Here is an 11,272-nt window from a genome sequence, read left to right on the forward strand (position 1 = left end):
AACTCTGGTATGAAGTAAATCTGTGGGGGAGAATAATTTCATATTTTTGATACTTAGGATGTGTGTGTGTGGTGTAAAACATAGTGGCTTTGTAGTCTGTGAGTAAAAAGAAATGTCTCCCAGTTAAAACAATTTTCTTGCCTTTCTTGTTTAGGTACAGCAGTCTGGGTGGTCCAAACTCAATTTTGATGGGATTAAACGAATTTAGAGAAAATTCTCTGGGACAGTGTCCAAAATTCTGTGATCTCCCATGGCCCCTTTGCCCTCTTCTCCCTTCCACTCTGTATTCCTGGCAGGGACAAACTAGCAGAGACAAAATGTATGGACATGCACAGACACACAGGAGATGGCACAGGGACAATAAAACTGAGGCAGGTGGGATGAATTTGCCCTGCAGGCTGTGTCTGCTCTCCAGATGTGCAGCTGGATGTATCCTGTGTGAGATGTGCTGTCCTTGCTTCAGCCTTTGCAAACTTCTGGAGAGAAAAGAGTGATTTTTTACTGTGGCCTGTAAACTCTTGGTGAAAGTGTTGGGATTCTTTTGTATTCTGGAAATGGATCAAAACCTGCAGATTCTGAGGAACTGGAATAGTGGGGACCCTTCCTCTGACCACCCAGCACCTTTGTTGATCTGGTGATTTGGGGAAAAGAAAGACTCAAACTTCCTGAGCCTTTCACAGTCCTGCAAAAAAAACCACATTAGTTTGGGGTGAAATTGTGACTTGCTTGTCTCTGCTTTGGCTTTTCACTGAGCTGGTATGTTGTGAATGAGGTAACTATTGAAAGTGCCAAAATGCTTGTTTTATTCCTTCTGTGACAGATGTGATGCTGTAGAGCTGTGGGATGGTTCAGCACAGAGATGAATTCTGTGTTCAGCTCTCAGACAGGCTGCCAGTCAGGCAGGGAAAGATGCCTAGCTCAGTTTAGCTTTCATTCACAGGTATTTTTTAGGAATTATGTGTACTATGGGATTCATCTGTTCTGTTCTGTGACCTGAATGAAGGTATTTTGCTGTAGTCATAGTTACATCCAAGGGTGCTCAGCTTCCTTTGTAGCACTCTTCTGCAAATCCACCTAGAAGGAGAGCTCAGCTTTGGTAACTGTGTTTTTAACCCCACACATTATTTTTTTTGTGAAATAAATTCACAGATTGACACAAAAGTTGTTCTTTAAGGGGCCTGATTTAATCTCGGTATAACTCAATTTAGGGTCTAAACCCCCACTTCTTAATAGGATGTTTTATGTTAGAAAACATTTTGTAACTTTTTAGGCTGTTTCTGACTAAGACTGGATCCTTGGTTAGGTTGTGCTTGTGTGGCTCTTGGCATTTATTGCAGCCTGATAAGCAATGCTTGAGAAGAGGATTTTCATCAATTTTTAGTCCTGTCTTTGTAAAATATCAGAACCATAGATTTCAGGGGTTTTGTTAAGAGCAACATAGTCAGAATTAATGGCATAATCCCTCATTCCAGATTCCAACAAGACAAAACACTGATGTATAATGAAAAATGCTGTCTTTAGCTTCTCAGTGTTTCTCTTACTTTCAAATGTTGTTCAGTCAAAGAATGGTCTTGAGTTTTCTACAGAACAGAGTAACTTCATCAGATCACAGTCTTAAAAACCTCAGTATTATTTACACAGACCTAAATGTAAATACAGAATTGGAATTTTTCACTGACTGCAGCTCATTCTTGGAGGAATGAAGCTGAACAGTTTGAAACTTAATTTGCAGCTCCTACATCTGAGGATGTGAGAGAAACTCTGACATCTGCCAGCCATGGCACAGCCTGGAGAATGCCCAGATCTCTTTTCTGTCTCTCATTGATTCACTTTGTCACTGTGGTTGAGTTACTTCACTCATTCCTCCTTCTGATTTCCCTGCTACCCTTGTACATTTTTTCTTAAAGGAAAAGCTTGACAGAGCTTGGCACAAAGAGATGCCCAGTGCAGGGCCAGGTTTTTAGGTGTCCCTGCTGTGTAAATGATGTGCTGCTCTTCAGCTATGATTGGTTTCATCACTCACGAGCTGGATGCACACAGAAAAGAAATGTTACCCCTTTTACCTTCAGCAGAATTGTTCCCATTTAATTTATCTGTGTTTGGCACTTCTGAGGTATTCTGCTTTTCCTAGAGAGGAAGAAAACACAAACACACAAGTTAATTGCCTTAGCTGCAAAATTTCTCCTCTCTGTATTTGCAAATTTGGTCAACAATTATATTCCTATTTTGCCTGAATTAATGGTAAGAACTGCACACTTGCAGTTGTGTGATTCACCTCTCTCTATGCTTTTAATGTTATTCAGAAGTAGCAGGGATAAATGCTCTCAGTTGAAGCAGTAGATTACAGAACATGAATCAGTGATAAAAATGTGCAAATGGACCTGACACCAGTGGTGTAGCTGAAATATTTTTTCATGACTGCTCTTAGGGATTTGCAGTATCTGTCCCTGCCATCTTTAATAGGAGCCTGTTCATGAATCAAATAATACAATTTCAGTCAAGAAGCAACCTGCCAGTGGGAGGAAGTGTATAAACATAAATGACATAATTATTATTCCACTTGCTCCTATGCATTTAATCACAAAACAGCAGAAGCCTGAAGATACAAAACAAACCTTAAAGGCATCATACTCTTAAACAACACTTGCCACACATCAACATGGGCCCTGTAAAATAGAAAAAGATTAGTAAAAGAGTGACACTTCTTATTTTCCACTTTTGTGATCATTAAGCAGTAACTAAATTAGCTTGCCATGCTTGCTTACCATGTTAACAGTACTTGAAGCAAAGCTGCAAAGATCTGGAAACTTATTGGGATACATGGATGGTACCTCCTCTTATCAGAGGAGAAGAAAAAAGAGGGGATTTTATCTATATTTTCTTTGGGCAACCCTCCCTGTGTGGTAGATATAACCCCATGCAGTGATTCTGCCTGAATTTGCAGAGAGCCTGCAACCACAAACCTGAGGGGAAAAGTGCATTTTTTGGAATTGGTTGCTGGCACCAATGTCAGTCATGGATTTTTTTCAGTTGTGAGCTGTGTTCCTGTTTATGAAAGAAGAGCAAGAGTCATGCAGTGGATTCTTGCCATCAAGAACACAATTTCTCCTGTTGTCAGTCAATAATCAAAATAAAATCAATTCTTTTTGCCTATGAATGGATACCTCTAATATTTTCCCCTTTTTTGGTGTACATTTCAAACATTTAGCTTGCCTTGGGGGCACAGGAAGTAGAACAAGCATTTAGTGCTTTGGGGTGGCCATGGATGTGTCTTTTGCAGTAATTACAAGGAGCAGGTCTTGGAGGAGAGACACTGGCCTAGGGAAGAGGATAATTTGGATTTAGATGCTTCAGGTATTTAGTTATGGCACACTGTGTGTGCCATTGGCTTTTTGCTCTTTCAGCAGTGGTTTTGGATGTTCTCTTCTTTTTCCCTGGGCTGAACCATGCTGGTGTCTGTGAACCAGGGCTCAGGAGCAATGTCACCTTGTCACTCTGAGCTGCCACCCAAATCCAGCCTGGGGCTCACCCTGGACGGTGGAACAACAGGGAAATGTGTGCACAGTGCTTTAGGGTGCAGAGCTGGCCCAGGAGCTCACTGCATCCCAAAAAATGAATTGGGAGTCTCATTTTTGTTCCTTTATTTCTGTATACATCACAAACTAACAAGCCATAATGGGAAAACCATTTTATCAATAGCCTGTGTCAATGAGATGGAGATTAAGGGCAGCTGGATTCCAGCACAAGCACAAAATGGGCAGAGCATTCCTATGCAATTTAATCCTTTAGTCCATGCAGTAAATAAATGTTTTTGATCTCAAACACAATCACTTTGATTACAGCAGCAGAGGGGCATATTTTTTATTCTGCTGCATTATGTGGGCTAAAAAGGAAAAAGACTGATGGAGGTTTGGCAGATCAAGTCCTGTAAATGCACTGTCTTCCTGTTATTTAGACTTAATTAATTAAAATTAATCTGTGGGTAAGGGCACTGCTACCAGCAGACCAGACCAAGGCTCAGTTTCTTGTCACCCATCTCTCAAGTATGCTAAATATTCTCCCAGAAGAGTTTTGTTTTCAGAAATTTTGCTTTCAGAAAACAATATCATTGTTGTTCTTTTTAAACTATCTTCAAATGAAAATAATTTTCATTTTTTAAAAAGTCCATGCATTTCATATGGAAAATGTTACCTTCAAAGTTTAAAAACAGTAAAAATAATTTTTTTTTCTTTTTTGGTTTTTTTTCAGTTCAACCAGACACAGTCAACTGCAACTTTTTTGATGGGATGCTGTTGGGTTTAAAGGTGAAGGAGTATTTAAGTAGGATGGGTTATAATAATCTAGTTAAATTAATTGAGATCTAAATGGGGCAGGCCTTTGAACACCTCCTCAGTAAATACTGGCAGGATTTAGGGAGTTTGAGTTTAGTTTGTCCTTCACAAATACCTCTTGGCATCTCTGTTTTGTGTTTGCTGTGTGGTCCTTGAGAGCTTTTGGGTTTTAGCTGCTGAAATCTCAAGTCTATTCTTGATTTGCTCTTGTCTATTTTATTAGAAGGGTCACTGGGCCCCTTAGAACAAATTTTACTGTCAATGTCAATGCCTGATTTTTCCCTTTCTCAGTTTTGCATTCCAAACCTGTTGCCCTTTTGTAAAACTCAGAAAATATCATCCCAAATCACATGTGGATCCAGCCTTGGTTGCTATTGGGAGTTTATTTAAATTTTAGTTTGTTTTTAATATCCTTTTACTTGAAATGTTATGAAACATATTATTCCCATTTATTTTTCTTTAAAGAGAAAAAATAAAATGTGGATCTAATTTTATTTTTAAGACAATAATTAATTATATTTTGATTTTTGAATTGTCAATCCCTTGTGATGTCTCAAATAGATATTTTTAGGTGCAGAGCTTAAATTTTTGTGAAAGAACTGTCAGTTTCTTTATTTACATGCTGCCCACTACAATGGGGTTTTTATTCATCTGAGCTGTCCCAAAGTAAATAGTTAAGTGATGAGGCATTTTGCTCAGAAATCCAGAGGGGCTTTTTAGTACAATTTCTTTTTTTTTAATGTAATATTTTAAGTCTGATTTTCCATCCTAGGAGCTATAAATCATACCTGTTTACAGATATGAATGGAATTCTGTGGACTAATGATTTGAAAGTGCTATCACAGGAAAACAATGGTGTAGCACAATAGTTGACTCCCCCAGGAAATTGCAGAGCTATCTCAGTGCTCAGGAGGTTTAAAACTGTCAGTGCTTGGTAAAGATGAGTAATAGCAATCCCAGGTGTTCTCAGCCTTGAGTTTTAAAATTGTTTTCAACTCTCAATGCAAATGTCCCTTTCAAGGTGAAAAATGTCACACCAGAAAGGCTGAAAAGTTTCCAGGCAATTACACTGGTGAATAAGTGTGTATGGATTCTTGATAACTTCAAAATAAGCTCTTTTAAAATAAATAATTATAGTGAAAAAGACAAGAGGCCCTTGTAATTTTTATATGGGTTGACTGGAGAAAATAAAGCACTGAGTAAATCTGTGAGGTTATTTTGAAGCCTAGAAATGATTTTTTCAGTCCTGCACTGAGGTTGCCCCTGCAGAGCAGCTCCACAGAGGCTGCCAGGAGTTGTGTAATGGCCTGATCCAATCTCAGGCAGTGATGTTCAAAACCCCAGACTTCATTTTGAATTTCAAACCAATATTAACAGCCAGTAGCCCATCCACAGTTGATCTCTTGTTAATTTGACAGAATATATGAGCAGCAAACGTGGTTTCTCTTTTTTTTTCTCAGCTACAACTCTCTGTGCTGTAGAGAACATGAAGTTTTTCACAATAACTCTTTTCATGTTCATATTGTGCCAAGAATCTGGCTACCTTTTCAAGAGATGCAAAAAGCCTCCTTTTGTCTTTTCCTGGCAATTTTAGGAGGTTTAAAGACAGAGACACTGAAAGAATGTTGTTGGTGCTGTAATTGAGCAAAGGCAGGTTAATATTTCATAGGATGGGGAGGAATTTGTTTAATGTATGTTGTGATTCTCATAATTTTCTGTTGATGTATGATGGCTGGTTGATGAGCACCTAAATGGCAACATTTTCATGTTTGACACAACTGAGATTTAATAGCTGTGTTGACCCTGTGTAGAAAAAAAGAACCCTTGTGTGTCAGGAAACAAACATGCTTCCTTGGTACTGTTATCTGTAGGCAATTTAGTAAATGACATTTTAATCCCTGTTCAGCAAACTCCCTTATGCAAAAGAGAATTTTTATTTCTTAAAAAATTATTGTTTTTCATTTGAAATTTGATATTTAAATAACCCATTTCCAAAAAAAAAAAAAAATCTACACTTGATTGCAGCTCTTTCTCCCATCATTATCCTTTAGGGGAATAGTTCATAATGTGCCTGGAGAAACCTGGAGACCCTCTTAGTAAACTGCATCGTGTCTACAAGGAAAGGGGATATATTTAGATGCTTTACAAATGGCAGAAATAAATCTGGTGTCATTTGGTATCAGGCATAGATTTGTAGTCCAAATGGAAAGAGCAAATTTTTCTTTTAGCCTTGTGACTCTGAAGCATAATAGGTAAAAGAGCTGAAAATACAAATTTAAAGCAACTTTTCTTTAAGCAAAAAGGAACAAAGAAGGATTAAAGCAGGTAAAGGAAGTACATAAATGGATAACTGGAGGAAAGAATTATGTGAATCATGTACTACAGACAACTTTCAAAGATATGAGGCTCTACAACTATTTTTATCTGGTGCTTTATGGCTGTAATCTGGAAAATTGCTCGCACACGAAAAACATGGAAGCAATTCCATTGCTTTCAGTGAGTTAGGAACAAATGGGGCAGCCACATGTGAATGTGTTTTCCAGCTTAGAGCTATCAGCCTCTCCTTTGTGCCTATTCAAAGCATCCAGTGAAGTCAGTGGGAATTTGGGCCAGTTGGAGATTTCATCTGGAGTTCATTTGGAGCAGCCTCACAGCAGAGCTTGTGTTTCCTTTCAAGATGTAACTCACAGAGAAAGAAAAAATCAGGCATCATTTCACCCTTTCAAGTGGCCTTTTCAGGACAAAACACATTCTGATTGCTGCTCAGGAGGGAATCCTCAGGCACACCACTGCTCACCTGGAGGGATTTACCCTCCTGGCTCTGTGGCTTTCAGGGCTGAGCCAGAGGATGGCCAGGCAAGCCTCGTGCTGATGCCAGTGCTGTCTGCTGAGGGCTGGATCCCCTCTTCAGAGCTGAAATTTGGGCTTCTTGTCCTCATGGCCAGTGCCAGGAATGGGCTGATGCCAGTTTAGAAATCCTTGCCCTATGTCCTCCCTGCTCTGAGCACACCTGTGTTTAACTAAACTAACCCGTGTTTAACTAAACTAACCTGTGTTTAACTAAACTAACCCGTGTTTAACTAAACTAACCTGTGTTTAACTAAACTAACCCATGTTTAACTAAACTAACCTGTGTTTAACTAAACTAACCCATGTTTAACTGAACTAACCACCCTCCACTCTTTTCCAAATCTGGCTTGGGAAGGACAGGCCCTGGGTAAGCTTGGCTTGAGGAAGTATTTTGAAACAATGGGCCAAATAAGGGCACTTGCTAAACTATTTGAAGTGCAGTTGTAAAGTGTAAAGATATCAATGTCTGGGTATCTCTGCTCCAGTTCTGAAAATGGTAACTGTGATTTCAGTCACAATTCTTACCTTTAAGGATCAATGGTGTGTATAAAACTGCAAGCTGTTTCCAGTACAACTTACCAACAGAATAATATCTGTCTTTTTCTCAGGAGTGTCTCCTTTTTGCCTGTGAGGGAAAAGAAAAGTTGAAAAGTATTTTTCCCAAAGGAAAAAATTTTCATGATATATTCATACACACTTGAAAGGCAGCACCTATCATGGAAACATCATTCCTTACCTACCAATTATGTAGAGTCACTGAGTTGAAAGCCCACTGTGCCCTCCTACCATGAGCAGATCAACACCAGGCATCTCTGAAGCACTGCATTGATATGGGCCCATTTAGATTTTTATCACTTTCAGCTCTGTGTAACCATTTTATTATAATTGACCTGAGTTTGTTTCTACATGTCTCCCTCATTAAAATGTATAGCACCTGGGCTAATGGATTTTGTTTCTATCAAGATATAATGAGGACTGGCGTATCTGCATATTCTCTGAGTGCACCAAAAGCAGAGACAAATACTCCATTTTATTACCATCTGACAGAGACATAATGATTGCTGAGAAACTCATTACCATCATATTATGCAATGATTTAACTGGAAAACCTGGCTGTGCTGCAGCCTGGCAGTGGTGGGCTCTTGGAAATGCCTGATTTTGTGTTTGAGCAGTGTGAGCTGAGCTGATTCCCTTCACCCCGTGGGCTGCACACCTCTATTTGCTTTGCAGATTTGAGTGTATTTCATTAGTGTGTAATTAAGGAATATCACTGAAAGGTGGCTAGAAAAGCACATGTGAAGGAGGCTTTTTACAGGTAGTGAGGGAAGCTGGTACAAGAGGGAGAACTAAACATTTTTACTTCTCAGTCCTTCCTCATTTGCCCACCCCAAAACACTTTGGTTTATGGGTGAGGCACCCTGGCTCCTCCTCTTTTGAGGCAGCTGCTGAGAGAGTTCCAGCAGCTCTTGGTCAACTTTTCTGCAGCTCTGCAGATACAGACAGGTACTTAGAGATAAAAGGTTTTCAGCTGCAATTTGTGTCTTCGCTCTCTGTATGGCTCTCCTCTTCCAAATGGCACTGCTGAGCTGATTTCTTCAGAGCTCAGTTTAGTGCAGAAGCCCGTGACAGAAAATGTCACTGAGCACAGTTTATCATTTGAACACAAACCCCCTCAGTAATGCAAAATAACACGGTTCAGCTGGCAAGTGCTGGCTGCAGCCACTCTGCTCCATGCTAGGCAGGGGAGGGGGTGCACTGATAATTTGTCTCTGTTCACCTGAGAGAGGAGGTCCTTAAGTGTTCTAAATATCTATATAATAGCCAAGAAGCCTGCATCAGGTTCTAGCCCCTTCCAGCCTGTTTGACAAATTCACCTCAGGGTTTAACATTTCACTGTATGTGAAGGGGTGGGAGCAATGTTCCCATTTCTCCTCCCAGTGTGTAGAATCCATAGTGCTGAAATATGAGAAATTGTTCATTCTTTCATATATGTATCTATAGAGAAATGCACAGTTTTAACAGGGGCATGGTAAGAGAGTTTTGGTATTCCGTAAACTTTTTCAAGTTCAGAAATTGTGTTAACATTTCAAATTTCAAACACTGAGCAGCACTAACCAAATGTCAGGCTGGACACATGTTTGAGATTGTAGTGTCATTTTATATCACTGGAGAGCTACTTCAGCAATTTGGATCCCTTTGAAAATAATTTGTTTTTTTAAGGAACTTCAGTTACTAAAGAAACACAGGGTGTGTTCACACCACAAAGATGTGATTTATTTGGTAGGTGAGAGGAGGAGTGATTTAGAAATCTAGAAATCTAACTTTAGCCATTTGATTTCAGTACTGTAAATTCAATTGATAGAGATTAGCCCCTGTATGCAGGAAGAAAAATGCCAGGGATGATTAATAAACCTGTTTCCATCTAAACAGCAATGAGAACTTTGCAATACAAAAGTCTATAAAGCCTGAATTCAGTCCTGAGCTTGTTTTCCTGTGTTTTAGTATTTAGAAAGGAGGAGAATGGGTGAGCTGCTTCTTCTGTTTATGGACACTGGTGAGCAAATTAACAGGTTCAAATGCCTGCTGAAAAAGGTAATGGAAAATTGATAAAATAGGTCATGCATACCTAAAAACAAATGGGAAGCTTTCTCCATATTCAGTGTTTGATCATGTAAGTAATTTAGCTGTGTTACATCATAGAATTGTGAACACAGGATTTCACCTGGGAGAACTGCAATGGGTTTATAGAGCAGGTTTCCCAGTTGGAAAATGAACCATATGGTGCATATGTCAAACCCAGGGAAGGAGGTAAACCTTACCCAGCCCTAACAGACTCACTCTTAATTAAGATCAGATGGTGCCTGCCATTAATCAGGATACCCAGGCAGTCTGTTTACAGTCACCTTGATCTTGGGTGTGAAGCTGTTGTGTGAGCAAATTTCTCCAATCACCCAAATGACATCAGTGGGGTTTCAGTGACGTGGAGGAGTGTTCCACATGACCCTTTGTGTTGGGGGAATTCTTGTGAGGGGAGAGGGGAACTTCTCTGGACAAGCCACGTGTCTGGTCTAAGGCTGCCAGCTCAGAGGGAACAACACACAGAGCAGCAGGAGGAGCTGTGTGTGACACAATTTGTTTCTAGAGTGCAAAAAAGGGCAAGATCCCTTAATTTCTCCACCTCCTTGCTGTTTCCATCTAGCTCCTCGCTCTTCACTGTGCATTCAGATTCCAGGATGCACAAAGGCTTTTCAGTCTGTTGGAAAAGGCTCATTTGCTCTTGAAAACTTTCAAGATCATTTTACAAAAATGGTGATGTGGATAAACCAAAGAGATCTAAAATCCTTGGTGGCGTACAGATGCCATCAGTCCTCAACTGCAAAATTCTGTTTTATTTTCCACACACATTTAAGTCAGAACCAATTGGCTCCTCCTCAAAGTAACACCCAAATCATTCAGCAATATTGTGGCAGCCCCACAAAAGCTGGGACTCTTCTCACCCAGTGAATCCCATCAGGCTGGGATTTCCTTATCAGTGACATCAGCAAAGAAATATTTCTTCTGTAATACAACTTGTGAGGGAAAGTTAAAAACACACTCCTCTGGAAGAGTCTATAGATATTAGTTACTAGCCAGCTTTGGCACTGAGGCTGTGGAAAGATTTCCTTTTCTTCACAGCATTTTTTCTTCCCTGTAGCTTTATCTGCACTTTGGAGAAGGCAATGACTCCATCCATGCCTTATATCCAGGAGTGAGGAGTGTGTAAGAAAGTGCCATGACAATTTGTGAGTACTGAGAAGGAAAACACAGTTGTACACAGAATTATTCCCAGCAAATTGGAGGATTGCTGTCCCAGCATACAAAATTTGGAGCTCAAATGCTTCCCCACCTTGCATTATTCTTGCACGCAGGATCCCATGTTGATTGTATTGACTGGATGGAAATAAGGTCACTGCACAGTGAGGCACTGAGCTTATTACTGATGTTATAAAGGATTGTTTTCCTTAGGTAAGTACAAGGATGTTGATAGCTAAAATATACCATGTTTGTTTTGGGTAAACATTTTGCTGTAATTCAATTTATGAGAGGGATCT

This window comes from Prinia subflava, chromosome 17 (genome assembly GCF_021018805.1).
Source record: "Prinia subflava isolate CZ2003 ecotype Zambia chromosome 17, Cam_Psub_1.2, whole genome shotgun sequence".
Classification (NCBI taxonomy): Eukaryota; Metazoa; Chordata; class Aves; order Passeriformes; family Cisticolidae; genus Prinia; species Prinia subflava.